Source organism: Ammospiza nelsoni, chromosome 18, assembly GCF_027579445.1.
Source record: "Ammospiza nelsoni isolate bAmmNel1 chromosome 18, bAmmNel1.pri, whole genome shotgun sequence".
In the NCBI taxonomy this organism is placed as follows: Eukaryota; Metazoa; Chordata; class Aves; order Passeriformes; family Passerellidae; genus Ammospiza; species Ammospiza nelsoni.
The window spans coordinates 522,678-537,783 of record NC_080650.1 but is presented as its reverse complement, the minus strand read 5'-3'; the positions used below and the strand labels follow the sequence as shown (position 1 = coordinate 537,783).

Sequence of the window (15,106 nt, the reverse complement as noted above, 5' to 3'; positions counted from 1 at the left end):
ATTCGGTGCCAGACACGTTCAAATTGGGATTTCACACCTCTCCCAGCTCAGCCCGATGCTGACAGGGGAGGGAAGGGCAAACCAGAATCCCAAACTCGCCATCAGCATTTGTCAGGGCTCAGAAAGGATCAGGGGGAGCCCAGGGTGAGGCCGCACAGAGCAGGCTGTGCATGGCAATCACAGAGCAAATAAAGGAGGCCAGAGGCTGCCCCCAGCCCCAGAGCGCCCCAGCACCCCTGGGTGAGGCTGCACAGAGCAGGCTGTGCCTGGGACTCAGAGCAAATAAAGGGAGACCAGAGGCTGTCCCCGAGTTCCAGAGTGCCCCAGCACCCCTGGGTGAGGCTGCACAGAGCAGGCTGTGCACGGGACTCAGAGCAAATCAAGGGAGACCAGAGGCTGCCCCCAGCCCCAGAGCGCCCCAGCACCCCTGGGTGAGGCTGCACAGAGCAGGCTGTGCACGGGACTCAGAGCAAATCAAGGAGGCCAGAGGCTGTCCCCAGCCCCAGAGCGCCCCAGCACCTCTGTGAATTCAGGCACAATTTCTGAATGAGCACACCCAGCAGGAAGCACAGCCACTCAAACCTGTCCAACACAGATTCTCCAGAGCCTCTGCCCATTCTCCCCAGTCACTCACTGGTGTTGCCCTCCCCACAGGCAGAGATTTCCCACTCACACTCCAGGGGCTGCCTGGCTTTAAAGCTAATTACATGGAAATTGCTAAAAATGCTGCTGCAGGGGAGGAGTGCAGCCCTCTTTGTTCTATAGGCAGGGACACAGTCCCGTTTCAGGGGAATTATTGCAGAATCTGAATAGCTGAGATCTTGCACAGGGCATGGCCCAACTCTCTGCCAATCCAAACTGGCCCATGTGGCAAGAAAATGCTCTCACAGGGCAGGAATCTGAGAAACAGAACTGAAATTAAAATCCAAAATCGAACTCAAAAAGCCCTAAAACCTCCCAAACCCTCCTACTGATACAGCAGTCAGCCTATAAAAATTGTATTACTTTAAACACACTTTTAAATTGCTTTTAATTATTACCATTTACGCTGCCCTGGAAATGACAAAGTGCCTCAGCTGGAGTCAGGGATAAATTTTTAATAACGTTGGGAAGCAAAGCAGCAATCTCAGAGCGGAGCTCAAAGCCACCCAGCATCACCTGCGAGTGTGCCCAGAGCCTGTGAAGGAGGGCCAGGCTCCTGTGAGGGCTCTGCAGGGCTGGGGTGTCCCTGGAGGCACCAGGAACTGCTCTGCACACAGAAATAGCACAGAGACGCCTGCTTCTGTCTGCAACGAGAATTAGCAGCATTTAGCCTCAAAAGGGAGCCAGGCTCACAGCTGTCAAACGCGCTGGTCCTCAAGGAAATGGAACAAGTGTGGAAGGGAGATGGGAAAACGGAATTTGGTTCAGAACCGTGGCTGGAGAATGAGCAAGGCAGGTTCCAGTCTCGCTCTGGCCCTTGGGAAGCAAAGCTGCACCTCCTGCACCCTCCTGCTCCAACGCAAACAGAGAAACCTCGGGGGACAGCAAATGCCCAGCTCCATCTGCACAGGACACGGTCCCCCAAAACTCACTGCTGAGCGGCAAAGCTGGCTCGGAAGGGGTTCATTACAGGATTGAAAAATGCCCAGAATAAATACATCTTCTCATTATTGCTACTTTTCTTATATCTAGGGCTTTTAACAATTCTTCTACATTGACTTCAGATCAAACTATTGCCAAATTTGCAAACCACACAACTCCGGATTTGCAAACTACACAGCATTTTATGGAGAAAACTAGGAGCAGATTCTCTCATGAATACATTTTGGTCAGTCTTTACCTCTGACTTACTCCCAGCTTCACAACCTCGGTTGACATCTCAGAGTCGGACAGGAGCAGGGCTGATTCCAGCTAAACCAAATTACAGGTATTAATTAATGGCTGATGCTTGTTTGCCAGCTCCTGCAAGCAGAAGGGTGGATGGAAATCTATTTACAGCAGAATTTAATTACCCATTTCCAAGGCACTGGCCTCCTGGCAAAAGCCTCCCAGTGCAGTGCAGAACAGGACTTGGATTAAGAATTAATTTACTGTCAGGAGTGATCTGCAATTTAACAGCTTAATCGAGTTTGCTGTGAAATTGGTCAGGAGCTCTGGAGCCTGAGCTGCCCCAGAGCTGCTGCAGCCAGGCAGGGTCAGCATCCATGAATCGGCCAGGAAACAGAGCCTGGCTCAGGACCTATAGGTAAAACAGCAAACCCAGAGCACCTCCTATGACCAGGCAGGGTCAGCATCCATGAATGGGCCAGGAAACAGAGCTTGGCTCAGGATATATAGCTAAACCATCAAACCAGAGCCTGGCTCAGGATCTATAGGTAAAACAGCAAACCCAGAGCACCTCCTATGACCAGGCAGGGTCAGCATCCATCAATCAGCCAGGAAACAGAGCCTGGCTCAGGATCCACAGCTAAACCAGACCTGGCTCAGCATCCATGAATCGGCCAGGAAACAGAGCCTGGCTCGGGACCTATAGCTAAACCATCAAACCAGAGCCTGGCTCAGGATCTATAGGTAAAACAGCAAACCCAGAGCACCTCCTGTGACCAGGCAGTGTCAGCATCCATGAATCGGCCAGGAAACAGAGCCTGGCTCAGGACCTATAGCTAAACCATCAAACCAGAGCCTGGCTCAGGATACAAACTCACCCAGCAAAACCAGAGCCTGGCTCAGGATCCACAGCTCATCCAGCAAACCCAGAGCACCTCCTGTGACCAGGCAAGGTCAGCATCCCCAGCTCAGCCAGCAAACCAGAGCCTCTCCCATGACCAGGAGCTGCTCAGGATCCATAATTCAGCCAGAAACCAGAGCCTGGCTCAGGATCCAAACTCACCCACAAACCCTGCCCCTCTCTGTGACAGGAGCTGCTCAGGAAACCTCTGTGCCATGGAGTTACTCCGTGCTGGACTCCTGTCAGCACCACACAGTGCCAGGCTGAATGCCCCTCAGCACCACACAGTGCCAGGCTGAATTCCCCTCAGCACCACACAGTGCCAGGCTGAATGCCCCTCAGCACCACACAGTGCCAGGCTGAATGCCCCTCAGCACCACACAGTGCCAGGCTGAATTCCCCTCAGCACCACACAGTGCCAGGCTGAATGCCCCTCAGCACCACACAGTGCCAGGCTGAATGCCCCTCAGCATCACACAGTGCCAGGCTGAATGCCCCTCAGCACCACACAGTGCCAGGCTGAATGCCCCTCAGCATCACACAGTGCCAGGCTGAATGCCCCTCAGCACCACACAGTGCCAGGCTGAATTCCCCTCAGCACCACACAGTGCCAGGCTGAATGCCCCTCAGCACCACACAGTGCCAGGCTGAATTCCCCTCAGCACCACACAGTGCCAGGCTGAATGCCCCTCAGCACCACACAGTGCCAGGCTGAATGCCCCTCAGCATCACACAGTGCCAGGCTGAATGCCCCTCAGCACCACACAGTGCCAGGCTGAATGCCCCTCAGCACCACACAGTGCCAGGCTGAATGCCCCTCAGCACCACACAGTGCCAGGCTCAGCTGTCCCCTCCATGCACCCAGAGCAGCTCTCCCCTGCCCGGGTGGGCTCTGGGGAGCAGCAGCAGCAGCAGAGCCACCCCCAGCTCCAGTGGGAGGCCAGGCTGCAGCCCTCGAAATGCCAAGGCACCAAAAAAGCCTGCCTGTCCCAATTTCCTCCTGTTATTTTGGTACGCTTCGGGAAAAAACCCAACAACACGTAACTCATTAATTATAACCTTTCAAAAGCGTTCTCCTTCCCCCCCCAAACTGCTAAAATTTAGCAGAGCTGCAGCCAAAGTTCTAACTGAGCTAATTTTAGCTTTTGTCAGCACAGAACATCATGAAGTAGGTCTCATCCTTCCATTAATGCAGTCGGTGCAGGAACTTTCAGAGGAGCTGATGAGAGTTCCTGGTGTGCGTAGCTGTGTAGCTACAGCTGATCTAAACACCAGCGTTCTGCATGACTTACCCTGTCAGCTTCACACTCCTCACAAAAGGACTTGGTTTATATTTTTTTTAGCCCAACATTTGTCAGTGGAGCACCTCCAGCATTTGGAATGTGTGCTGGGATCCCCAGGCAGAGATGCAAGTATAAAACATGCATGAGTGCTAAGCAGGGATGGGGCAGCAATTTGTGAACATCAGCACACTCCAGTGTTCTGTTCACACACCAGAATTTGCTGGTTGTATCTGATCAGAAGGGACAGCTCACAAATGCAGGTTTAAACATCTTTCTGACACCCAATATGCTTTTCCCCAGCTTTTATCCTTGATGAGCATCACCATGGGCTCACCACAGCCCCTAAAATCCATTTCAGACAGGGATTTAAACAGGACTCAAGCTGTCTCCTCAGTAATTTGTAAATTAACTCTCAAGCCAAACCACAAACCTGTCACATAACACAGCTCTGAGTTCAGCAGCCACACCTGAAGGATTTTGTATGAGGTTTGAGATTCACAATTTTCAGTTTCATCTGAATACTCTGCCTCCAAGCACTGTACTGGACAAGAAGCCTTGCAAGGTTCTGCAGCCTGACTCATTAGCACAAAAGTTAATTAAATCACATTACATTCCCTCCTCAGACATACTATTCCATCTTAAAGATGATTAAACAAGAGACAAATGTAATTAGGGCAGGAAAAAGTATAAGCCAAAACGTTAATGTTATCGTGTGCTTTAGGAAAATGGAGCAATAAATCACCTTGCTGCCTTTGCTTGGCACTAACTGATAACACACAGAGCCCTGACCTTGCTGTCTGATACCAAATCCCACTGGTGGGGCAGCGTGGAGGGAACTGGGGCTGTGGCAGCAGATATTGCACCTGGAGAGGGAATATCTGAGCCTGGATTGTGGAGATGGAGCCTTCTAGAGAGCATCAGTGGCAGCAGATATTCCAGTTAGAGAGGGAATATCTGAGCCTGCATTGTGGAGACGGAGCCTTCCACAGAGAGCATCAGTGGCAGCAGATATTCCAGTTAGAGAGAGGGGGAATATCTGAGCCTGCATTGTGGAAATGGAGCCTTCCACAGAGAGCATCAGTGGCAGCAGATATTCCAGTTAGAGAGAGGGGGAATATCTGAGCCTGCATTGTGGAAATGGAGCCTTCCACAGAGAGCATCAGTGGCAGCAGATATTCCAGTTAGAGAGAGGGGGAATATCTGAGCCTGCATTGTGGAGATGGAGCCTTCCAGAGAGCATCAGTGGCAGCAGATATTCCAGTTAGAGAGAGGGGGAATATCTGAGCCTGGATTGTGGAGACGGAGCCCTCCAGAGAGCATCAGTGGCAGCAGATATTCCAGTTAGACCAGAGACCATCCCAGCCTGGCTCATGGAGACGGAGCCTCCACAGAGCCCCCAGCACACCCCCGGGTGGTGAAACCCGGGCTGAGCCCCCACCACCCATCCAGGCTGTGCCAAGCTGCTCAGCTGGCCCTGAGAGAGCCCCAGCTCTGCTCCAGGACAGCTCCATGGAAGGGGCAGAGCCCTGGACCTGCCCTGCTCCTGCTGGGCACATGTGTGCAAAGGGGACGGGCGACCCAGGGCGGGTGTCTGTCACCCCGGGGTGGGTGTCTGTGACCCAGGGCGGGTGTCTGTGACCCAGGGCGGGTGTCTGTCACCCTGGGGTGGGTGTCTGTGACCCAGGGCGGGTGTCTGTGACTCCAGGGCGGGTGTCTGTCACCCCAGGGCGGGTGTCTGTCACCCCAGGGTGGGTGTCTGTCACCCAGGGTGCCCAGGGTGGGTGTCTGTGACCCCAGGGTGGGTGTCTGTCACCCTGGGGTGGGTGTCTGTGACCCAGGGCGGGTGTCTGTGACTCCAGGGCGGGTGTCTGTGACTCCAGGGCGGGTGTCTGTGACCCAGGGTGGGTGTCTGTCACCCCAGGGTGGGTGTCTGTGACCCAGGGTGGGTGTCTGTCACCCCAGGGTGCCCAGGCTGGGTGGGATGCCCCCTCCCCAGGCTGGGATTTCAGAGAAACCTGAGATTTCAGGGGAAACCTGGGATTCCAGAGGAACCCTGGGATCCACAGAAACACTTTTTGCCTCCTGAAGGCACAAGTCCCGGGTGTGGAGCAATAAGCAGCGAATCCCCAGCGACTCCAGGTGTGCCCAGGTGGTTTTTTGTGGGTCTGGGTCTGCCAACAGCCCCTCCCTTCCCTTCCCTTCCTGCTCAGGGATTCTGACCCTGCAGGAAACACTGACTCCCCTTTCCACCAGAGCTCAGCACTCAGCTCACATCACTGCTGGGTAATTATTCCTCTCAGGAGCAGAGATGCAAAGGAGGCATTAACAGCCGTTCCAAATATCACATTTGTGCACTTTTCCCTTGTCACATTAAATATAATTACTTCTGATGCAATCAAACTCATACCCTTCACACAGATAAATCCAGCACCAAATTTAGAACCCCAAGCTTCAAACACCAGGCTCTTAAAGCAAAGCTTTAAGCCTTTACTTTCAGCTCAGTGAGGTACAGAGAACAGTGAGAACATAAGGTACAAAAATGGTGGTTTTAAATGAAATTTCTTTAAATTATTCTGTTAGTTACTGGTGGCAAAGGGCTTTGAAGATCAAAGGTGAGACATGAACTCCATCTGATAGCTCAGCAGCAGGAGATGGGACCCAGCTAACTGACCAAGCCTTCCAGAAGGTTCCTCTCTAAACTGAAAATCAGAGCATGTGCAAACACCCAGAGATGCAAACAGAAATTCTCTGCTGCTATCCAGAGTCAGGACGGGTGCCCCAAACCACACTGGGATGTGCTGGAATGTCACAGATATATTTTAGGGAAAATCCTTTCCTTAGGATTTTCCCTCCTGAGAAGCTGAGAGGCCTCAGGAACAAAATGTAAACAATGGTTATCTGCTGCTGTGGGATGCAACAGGTGCATCTGGGATTGGGCTCATGTGGTTGTTTCTAATTAATGGCCAATCACAGTCTGGCTGTCTTGGACCGTCTGGTCAGTCACAAGATTTTATTATAATTCCATTCTATTCCTTTCAAGCCTTCTGATGAAATCCTTTCTTCTATTCTTTTAGTAGAGTTTTAATATATCATTTTCTTTTAATATAATATATATAATAAAATAACAAACCAGCCTTGTGAAACATGGAGTCAAGATTCTCTTCTCTCATCCTGGGACCCTCAAACACCACCACACTGGTCAGAGCCACAGGCTGTGCCCAGGCTCCTGCCCTTGCCGTTCCTGCAGCCAGGAGTCATTTCTGTCCCATTTTTGGCCTTTGCAGCCCCATTTCAGGCTGGGGCAGCCCCACAGGCACAGCTGGGTGTGCTCAGTGTGGGTGCAGGAATGTGGGTGCTCAGCGTGGGTGCAGAGCAAACCGCAGCAGCCAGACCCTCCCAAACCCCAAATTTGGAGCTGTGCCCACCCAAGCACACCCAGAGCAGCCCAGGGCTGCAGAGCAAACCCTGCAGGGCAGCACTGCAGGGCTGGGGAGCAGAGCCAGACTTACTGAGAGCTGCCAGGGGTGGCTCTGGAGTCAGGGCGCCGACATGGGACTGCAGGCCGGGCTCTCTCCTATAAGCCAGCTCTGATCAGAGGTTTCCTGTGGAGCTGAGGGCTGCAGGCATGATGGAGCATCTCCAGACTGCGCGGGACAAAAGGAAAGCAGTCAGTTTGTTAGAGCTGCATTTACAACTTCCCAGTACCCAGCATGTTTCACTGCCTGTGCCCCAGAGCTGCAGCACTGTCAGGGTTAATCACCATTGCATAGCCAAGCTGAATTAATTAATTCAGCCTTGCTGAATAAACATTTCTGTCATGGCAGGCCGCAAGGCTGAAGTCCAACAAAAGCTCCAAAATGAGCCTGAAATTTGTGCTCAAACCCAGAGTGGAACGGAGGAGGGAGAGGATGAGAAGCGTGAATCAGTTCTTCTTCCCAAGACTTTATTTTTTCCCCGGCATGGAATTCTAAAAATACCTTCGGATGGTGTCCCTCCACACCCAGAATGGCAAGGCACAGGAACTGCATCCTGTGTGCACCAGGAGCTAAATACCAGGGGCTGACAGATTGCACAGGGTAAGTAATGCCAGCTCTGCCACCCATCCCCACACACTGCCAGCTCTGCTAAATAAATGCCTTTACTTACATCATGGCTGTGTCTTCGTCATCAGCACAGAGCTAACTCACACCGGGGCTGTGCTGGGGGACAGGGAGCCACTGAGGAGGGGATGCACCCAGATCTGGGACCTGCAGCCCACATCCTTCATTATTCACGAGCTGCTGAGCAGATCCAGGGCTGCAGGGATGGTAATTCAATGCCCTGAGCTGCCTGGTGGCTCACGGAGGTGCCTGCTGGAGCACTCTGGGCACAGCCTTTGGCTATTTTGGGGAGCCACTCCATGCAGGGCGAGTTACCCAGCCTGGTTTGAGCCTGGCATCGTTTCCCAAAGCCACAAACAAATGCAGAAAAGCAGAGCCACACACAGGGGGGTTTGCTGCAGGGGCACGGGGCTAAAAATGCAAGATCACCGTTGCAGCCTGTGTTCAAATAAAACACAGGATCTGGAAATGCAAGTTCACAGCTGCAGCCTGTGTTCAAGCACAGGATCCCAATCAAATGCAAGTTCTCAGCTGCAGCTGCATTCCAGCCCAGGATCTGCAATAAAATGCATGTTCACAGCTGCAGCCTGTGTTCCAGCCCAGGATCTGCAACCCAAGTGCTGTTTTGCAGTTATGACCACTCCTGAGGAGTTCCAGCCTTCCCCTGGGGCTCTCTGAGTGTAAAACAGAAAGAGTTCCCTGCAGCAGCTCCACAAACGCCCAGCCCTGGTGCCTGCAGGGCCCCATGAATGCAGGCGAAGTCCATAAGCCCATGGCTGTCACCCTGACAGAGCTGCCACGGGAAGGGCTCGGTGACAGGGCACAGGAGGAGCGCACCTGCCCAGGGAGCCCCGGCAGCACTCACACACAGGCAGCAGAGCTTGCTGCAGAAATGCAAAGGCTTTCTAGGAAATGCCTGCAGAGCCGGGCTCTGCTGGGCTCAGCTCTGTGTCCCTGGCAGGGCACTCTCATGTTGGTTTTAATATCCAGCAGTTTGAATGGTGGCGTTGCAATTGAATCCTGTACGATCTCTAACTGAACATCAGGAATAACTCAGCAATTGAACCCTGTATGATCTCTAACTATAAATCAGAGATAACTCAGCACTTGAATCTTGTATGGTCTCTAACTACATCAGAGATAACTCAGCATTGACTTTGCTGTAAGTGAGCAATGCCCGGTGATCACAGTGAGCAGCCAGGTTACAGAGCACACAAACATCCAACACTCAAAGTGCCAACAACTGCAAGTTACCCCTCTGCTGAAGCAATGCTTGAACGTTGAGCTTGTCATGTAAGACACTTCAATAAATCCTGCACAAAACACATTTCAGTCTTTCCTCTTAAACTGAAGGGATTTTCCTGCCCTGCCTCTGCTTTTAACACGTCTTTTGCATCTATCAATGTTCAGCATTAGTGAAATAATCAGCAATATTACAATGTGCAGTGCTTGTGCAGCTCTGCACTGTGTGGGTGTGTGCAGAGATTTATTCAATACAGATACTAACCTGGTATAGTTTATTTACTGTCTATAATAATTTATTACAATTTATTTCTGTCCCAGTAAGTGTAAGTAGGTACCAATAAGATAAGCCTTGGATTAGGGGCACTGTTAATTTTTAGGTTAAAGATCACTGCTAATTTTAGGTTGAAGATACTCCAGACTCATCAGCTGCACTGAGGCAGGGCAGGACAATGGGGCAGAGATTCAGAGGAGGGAAATAAACGGTATCAGGCAGTACCCAGAGCACAGAAATTGTGCAGATCTGAGCCCTGCCCAGGGGGATCTGTCCCAGCAGCTCTCAGGGAGCTCATGGACAGAGGAAAAGCCTCTTTTTGTGTCCTGCAAGGTCTCCATGCAGGATGAGGGGTTGATGTCTCTGTAAAGTCAAATATCATCCTGGCACAGCTGAGAACAGGGATGACTTTGATGCCATTTGTCTTCCAACCTGAGAGCTTCTCGGTGTGCAGAACAATCCCCACTTTTGCCCCATTCCATCACATTTCCAAGTCACAAAACCAAATTAATTACCGAGATTGTGGCACCTCCTCCTTAATCTCATTAGCAAAGACTAATGGCTGCAGAATCAATTATTTCATACAGACACTGCCTCAATAGCACCAGCCTCTGCATCACACGGGCTCATTCTGAATTTCAGTTCTGTTGTAATTTACTACACTAGTTTAATTACGGCCCTTAATTAAGTCCTTTCTTTAATCAACTGTATAGCTGTGTCCATTCATGTATGGCAGCACATAAAATAAAAAACAAAGAGCAAATAACAAAGCCACGGGTCCAACACCAGGACTTGGCTGGCCCAACCTCTGCTCCAGGAACTGCCACCATTCCTTCCTTTAAAATGCCCAAGTGAGCTCAGAACAAACACACAGAAACACACATTTTAGCTAAGGTTTGCAAAACCATGGCTCAATTTCCATTCTGAGCTCAAAACAAACACAAATAAACCCACATTTTAGCTAAGGTTTACAAGGATTCAATTTCCCTTCTGCAGTCCCTGAAAGTCCAGTGCATTTGTGATTACACTGACACATTTCATTGTTCACTCCTCTGTCAGCTCAGTGTCTGGGGCTCTGCATCTGCTGTATTTTCCAGAATAGACAAATTCATTTCCAAAGCAATAATTGAGATTTTCCAGCTTCACTCTTCACTATTATCACAAACAGTTTGCATTTCCTTCCAATGCAGTGTGGGAGTAACAAGTTTCTCTACAGGCCTCAAAACATTCCTACTTTTGCTTTTTCTGCTGATTTTTTTTTTTCCCACAGTGGTAAAAAAAAACTTCTTATCATTTCCTGATAAAGAGCCCAAGTGGTTTTTTTTCTCCAATTCTATCTCTCATATTCTCATGCATAACTGATAAAACTATCCAGTGACTTTTTTTCTTTGAGATCTACTAGAAAAAATGTACCAAAAGGCAATTAGCCACAAAAATGAGAAAAGCCAACACCCTCTCTGTATGCAAATTTCTTCTCTTAAATACAAAAAACGAGACCATGGGAATCCTATTTCAGGGAGCAAATTAACAAAAGGTCAGAAAGCTTGATCTTTGTCGCTGGTGTACTCTGTCTGAAAGCTGAACTGCCTTTTAAATATTCATAAGGGAGAGCTGTAATTGCAGGCTGAGAGCTCTGCGTGCACAGCAGAGGAAACTGAAAATATTCATGACATGGGAGATATTCCACCAAAGGAGAATCCTGGTGAAGGAGGGAGCCCTAACCTGGAATTTGCAGGGTCCCTGCCCAGTGATGCTGAGGTTTTGAAAGCAAGCTGCCACTGGAAAATGGCAAGGGGGCTCCAAAAGAAAGATTCACAGCTCCCTGTTAAATAGTTTTTGGAAGCTTATAACAAAGATGCTCATTGGTTAGCCAAGGCAACATCCCAAAATACTCCACTGATGACACCTGGTGGAGTTGCACGGGGTTTTCCGTCAGCTCCCTGAGCACACTGCAGACTGCAGGGATCAAACCGTGGGACAGCGGTCACGGCAGTGGAGCTCCACTCTGAATTACCTGGATGTTTTTAAATGATATCATGTTCCTCCCATTCCAACAGCCATCTCTGCCAGCTGTGCCCCTGCCCAGCTGTAACCCCAGGCTGCTCTGAACATCCATTACCCATTACCCAGCATTTCAGCTGGGGCTGTGGAGCAGGTAAAGATTGCCCTGGCAGGTTCCTGGTGCAGCATCCATTCAGAGCACATGCACACTGAGCCTTCAGCTGCACAGTGCATCCCAAAATTGGGGTTCCAGAGTCACACAACTCACAGAACTTGGGGTTCCAGTCTCACAGAACTCGGAGTTTCAGACTCACACAACTCCCTGTTCCAGAGTCACAGAGTTTGGGGTTCCAGTGCCACAAAACTCTGGGTTCCAGACTCACAAAACTCACAGAACTCGGGGTTCCAGAGTCACAGAACCCAGGGTTCCACAGTCGCAGATTTTTGGGGTTCCAGAGTCACAGAACTTGGGGCTTCAGGCTTACAGAACTCAGGGTTCCAGACTCACACGACTTCGGGGTCCCAGACCTCTCCAGCTCTGCCCTGCTGAAGGGAACTCTCAGAGCTCATTGAGCAGAGCCCATGGAAGGAGAGGTGTCCCGGACGGGGACAGACAGACAGACAGACAGACAGAGAGATGTCTGTGCTCTCTGGGGCTCTGGGCTAGCAGAACCTGCCACCCAGACCCCTCACTGCTCTGTCCAAGGTGGTGTTCCTGAATTCCATCTGAATTTCATCCCTGAATTCCACCTGAATTTCATCCCTGAATTCCACCTGAATTTCACTCCTGAATTCCATCTGAATTTCACTCCTGAATTCCATCTGAATTTCACTCCTGAATTCCATCTGAATGTCATTCCTGAGTTTCATCTGAATTCCATCCCTGAATTCCATTCCTGAATTCCATCTGAATTTCGTTCCTAAATTCCATCTGAATTCTATCCCTGAATTCCATCTGAATTCTATCCCTGAATTCCATCTGAATTCCATCCCCAAATTCCATCCCAGAGCCTCCATGCAGTGCAGCAGGGCAGGACAGAGCTCAGTGACAGCTGGGACAGACAGACAGTGACCTGGACCTTTCCAGCAGCTGGAGCTCCAACCTGCAGATTCCAGCTGAAATATAAAAACCCTTTGTCCTGCTGCTTCCCCAGCTCTGGGGATGGACAGGATCTCTGCCCTGAAATTTCCTGACACACTTCCCGTGACATTGGAACCTTGCTGCCTTTAATAATGGTGTTTTCCCCCAGCCTGGGCTGCCAGTAAAACCACCCTGGTGGCTGTCAGCTCTCTCACAGCATCCAGAATAAATGAGTGAGATGTGTTTGTCACCAGACAAAAACATCCTTGCGTCTCTGCTCCAGCATCCCTGCAGCATCAGCCAGACTGAACAATTCCCACCACGACAGCAGAGAGCAAACACTGCTGAAAATGCAGAGTTTGGCTTGTGGCTGATTATACACAGCCAGCTTGGGTGAATGGTGGTCTTGATTGTGAATGGGAAGATTGTTGATTTGATTTTTTAATAAATAAATTTAAAAATTAGAGCTCGCTTGTCACTTGCAGCTCAAAGCAAGGAAGAACAATGGGCAGCACTGGAGGCTGTCCAGGCATGCAATCCCAGCCCTGGAACAGAAACACCCAGAGCCTGCATCCCCAGAATGACAAAATGAATGCAGACAGCTGACAAGAACAAAGCCCTGATAAGCAATAAAATGCTCCCACCAACCAATGGAGAACACTGCAGAGAAAGTATGATTTACTTTCATTTGGTGAGTGAACTATGTGGCAAAGTGAACTGCTTCCTTCAAAACTCAGCTAAGGACTGGGCTTTTCTTTTATTCTTTTTTTTTAATTGCAACAATAAAATCTTCAGCAACTACATTATATTAACTATATACTATTATACCTTATATATATATATATACACAATATAAAATATATAAATTATATATTATATATAAATTTTATATTATATATTTTATATATAAATATATAAAATATATTCTATATTATATTGTATATTGTGTATATATAAAATATATATAAAATATATATAAAATATATTTTATGTATTATATATATATAAATATATAATAACTACAAGCTATTAAACTACTTTTCCGCACTTTTCCCCACCAAGGTCCCCGTGGCTCTGTGCTCCCCTTTGTGAAGCAGACCCTCTGGAGCCCCCTTGGCACACAAACCTCCCTCCATTAACAAACCCAGCTCTGCTGGGAGCTGCACTGACCAAACCCCAGCCTGCAAATCCTCTTGTCCCTTCTCCACCCTGCCCTGAATTCCCCTCCCTGATGCTCTCAGCATCCCATTGGCCTGCCCTGCCATTTTAAAGCCTTCTCCATCCCTCTGATTCTCACAGAGGCTCCTGCTGGAGCTGACACCAATTCTGCTCAGCACTGCAGTCTGGAGGGCTCCCATATTTTTAGCTACTGTGCCAAATTGCTCTGAATCTAATTAGTCAAACACCTATCTGCAGAAATCTATCCCGAATGCAAAGTGAGAGCCTGCTGTCAAAGTTCTGATGATGAATTCAAAGCAACTTTGGTGCCTTCTGGGCAGGAAGCTCTGGTGCAAGTGACTCATGGTGCTGTGCTAATCTAACACCACTTCTGGCTGAAATCTCAGAAAGCAGAGCATGGCAGAAGGTGCCAATAAATCCTGTGGCCAGAGCAAGAAATGGCATTCTTGGGAAAATACAAATCTGGCTATTAGAGGGAATAACTGTTTTATTTATTACTCTTTAGCACTGATATAAAACTTACAAGGATAAGGTACGGTAAAGAGGCAAGAGACACGTCCATACTACTGAGATTTCTTCCATGAAGTATCAAACAATTTACCTCATTTACAAATTAGAAAAGCCATGTGTCACCCTGCAGGAGCTCCATATAGTACATACAATAAATACATAAATACAATACCTCTCTTTTCCATGGGGCTGCTGGTTTTTATGTAAAGGAATTGTGTATTGGCCAGACCAGTTTTTCTCCCACTTCACACATGTAACTAATATATTTCTTACTGGAATTATCCCGCAGTGATACTGCCACAAGTCTAAGGAGAATCAGGCCTTTAAGCCCTAAGTATTATCAACACAAAATGCAAATCCTTTAAAAAGGATTTGAGGTGGCTTTTTATGAGGAAATGACGGTGAGGAAAATGTCTGACTGCCTCTGACACAAACAACAGGACACGAGCTGAGGATTCATGTCTGTGAAGAAATGTGAAACCCAAATGGAGCCAGAACTCATCTGATGGCAGCTGCTGTCTCTCAATAGCCAAACCAGCCTGAAATCCTCCTTCTGGCAGCACAGAACCCTCATTTGGCAAAAACAGAGGGGATCAAACAGCATCCTGAGCCTGTCCTGCACAGCCCAGGGTCTGTGCACCCTGCCCCAGAGCAGCCCTGGGAACAGTTCAGGGCAAAAAGGGACAATTATGGGCAAAAAGGAACGGTTCTGGGCAGAGAGCGGGA

At 49.2% G+C, this 15,106-nt stretch overlaps 1 protein-coding gene across 1 annotated transcript in view; it reads right to left on the bottom strand.

Annotated features, from left to right (window-relative positions):
- Positions 1-7,604, bottom strand: part of RIMBP2 (RIMS binding protein 2) — a 56,308-nt gene extending 48,704 nt beyond the window's left edge. The window contains exon 1 of the mRNA XM_059485149.1: positions 7,503-7,604. The gene's annotated coding sequence lies outside the window, so the exon portion shown is untranslated. The remainder of the gene's footprint in view (positions 1-7,502) is intronic.
- Between the last annotated feature and the right edge of the window lie 7,502 nt (positions 7,605-15,106).